The sequence below is a fragment of the Macrobrachium nipponense genome, chromosome 21 (genome assembly GCF_015104395.2).
Source record: "Macrobrachium nipponense isolate FS-2020 chromosome 21, ASM1510439v2, whole genome shotgun sequence".
Lineage (NCBI taxonomy): Eukaryota > Metazoa > Arthropoda > Malacostraca > Decapoda > Palaemonidae > Macrobrachium > Macrobrachium nipponense.
The window spans coordinates 66,910,151-66,912,706 of NC_087212.1; the positions used below are offsets into that span (position 1 = coordinate 66,910,151).

The 2,556-nt window shown below is 35.0% G+C and overlaps 1 non-coding gene across 1 annotated transcript; it reads right to left on the reverse strand.

Annotated features, from left to right (window-relative positions):
* Positions 1–427: 427 nt before the first annotated feature.
* Positions 428–531, reverse strand: LOC135198211 (U6 spliceosomal RNA). Its single transcript, XR_010310753.1, has one exon. It is a non-coding gene; the product is annotated as a U6 spliceosomal RNA (small nuclear RNA).
* Between the last annotated feature and the right edge of the window lie 2,025 nt (positions 532–2,556).

A 2,556-nucleotide genomic window follows, 5' to 3' on the forward strand; every position in this document is an offset into this window, starting at 1 on the left:
CCGATTAAAATTTTGCTATAGCGTAATTCATTCTGTATAAACATCACAGTGGCACCAAAAAGAGTTGCCTAATTCTCACTAAGAAGCCACACCTGCGGCCTAGAAGTGGAAACTATGATTGTAACCCTGGCTAACACAAAGGTTAGGTTGTCAAAATCCACAATGTGCTCAACAGTGTTTGTCTGCTCTCGTCCTGTCACCGCATTGGTTAAAATGAACCCTTAATTGCATCGTAGGAGACACTACAGTGACGCCACCCTTGCGTGAATCGCCCTAGGCAGTATTAAAGAATATACGCGGTTTGTCTCTTTTAAATCTTAAAGGTATTATATTTACAGTGTCCGAGCTGATACCTCTAAACCAGTTTCCACGTTCAGTAAACGATGAAATAAGTGAAAGTCAAAAACTGAATAAACAATCATACAGAAAAAATATGGAACGCTCAGCGATTTTGCGTGCCGGCCTTGCACAAAGGCTATACTATTCTTCTCTGAATCGTCTCCATTTTTATATACAGCAGAAGCAAGTACCAATAAGAATGCTGACACACCCACATACGCGTATGAAATCCAAGATTTTTATGGCTACTTTATACATCTATTCACTATCTATTTTCTATCCTTATACTGTCATATCTAAACCTGAATGTCAATAATGAACATGGCATTTTACATTCATAAAAAAGAAACTTGCGAAAATGGCCACGTTGATACATATTGCTTAATAACTTGAATTGTCAAATAATTTTCACAATAATGACTAAAAGATAATATACGGAGAATAAATATATGAACCAGACAGATGTAAAAGCACTCAGATATGAGAAAAATAATGTGTAAACGCGAACCCAGCACAATCTCACAACACGATCATGAGGAAACCCACCAAAAACAAATTCTGAAATCCGGAATAAAAATGAGAAGGAAAAACGAATCGTGAAAACTGCGCTTCAAGCTATTACCACTATTACCAAAGGCCACAAAGGGCCGCCCATTAACGTCCTGTGGGAATAAAAACGAAGACAGAAAATTTTTTTCGGAAATTAAGATAAAACTGAACTGAATAAAAATAGTGGGAACTGGCCAAACGAAACACAAGGGTATGTGCAAGAACATAAAATACATCAAATACATAAAAAAAATTACTGCAACATAACCAGACTCAACAGAAAAACGAAGACTTTGAAGATAAAGAGTAAAAGAAATACTTGAAATACACAAATATATATTAAAACCTTATAACAGTTTTAAGGCAAATTGCGTTCCAAAGAAATGAATTAGTAAATAGTTGATCATTTGAGCGTAAGACGAGTAATAAAAATACACAAAATTATGTAAACAAAACATATTTGGACAAAAAAATAAACCTGTGGATACAAAAACGATTTAATATAAAAAAAAAATGGATAAACAAAGGGCAAATTAATCTACGTTCACAAAATATTTCAGCAAAAGGTAATGACGACCAACCTGAAGACGAATACTGACAGTTACAGACAATAACCATTATTTTCCTTCAAGGACCAAACCAACGCGTCTCCCCAGACTATCACACAGTCTTACTGTAATGGCTGTACATGACTCTCCATTACTGGATTACACCAAACTGCTTTCAGCTTCCTTCTGATTTACATCTTCAAGTGCTTAGAAGGTGAATTAAATAGCCTTGGCGTCCACGCGAAGAGCATCTCAATGAGGGAACTCCAGAGAGCGATACTTATTGCCTTAAGGAAGTCTCAAGCCTACAATTAATAGCGCCACCGAAAAAAAAACAAAGTTTCTGAAGAAGAAAACTACTAAAATTATTTCTGATGAAGAAACACCATTGAAAACTTACCGGAATACGTAATTTTTGTTGTAAGCAATACTTGACTAATTTAAAAGTGAATTATATTTGTCTTAGGCTTTTAATATGAGTAGACAATATATACAATATGATCAATAATTTTCTGAAACACCGGTGTGCTGTATACGACTGCTTCAGTTAAAATTATTAAGATATCTTTATTGTTCTTTCAATTTGTGAAAATAACATGAATTTAAAACTTTACAGAACACTGGTTACCCTAAAAAAAATTTTTTTGGACGTTAAAACCAGACATCCTATGGCATCTCAATCATCACTGACTATGGGCAAGCTGCAGCTGGTTGCCCCATAGCAGCTGAAGCACTATTTCATCAGTTTTTAGGCCACTAAAATGCATCAGGTCGAGGAGAGGGACAGCAAACAAGAATTACTATGTATTGGAATAAAGAGCAAGAGCTGTTTCGGATTCGTTGTAATTCTAGACAAGTGGGCGATCCATGGGAAATTAGCAGTTATCAGCTACTGACTTTTACGGCTGTGAAGGGATCAGGTTGTACAAAGCCTATAGCTTTCGTCCAATTGCTATAGACTTCATCACTACAATTGCCATTTTAGCGATGAAGTCCAGAGCAGTTGGACGAAAGCTATAAGTATTGTACAAAAATCTTTTTAAGACAATATGTTTTGTAACATGAATTTTATTGTGGATTTTACCTCATATATATAATATATATATATATATATATATAT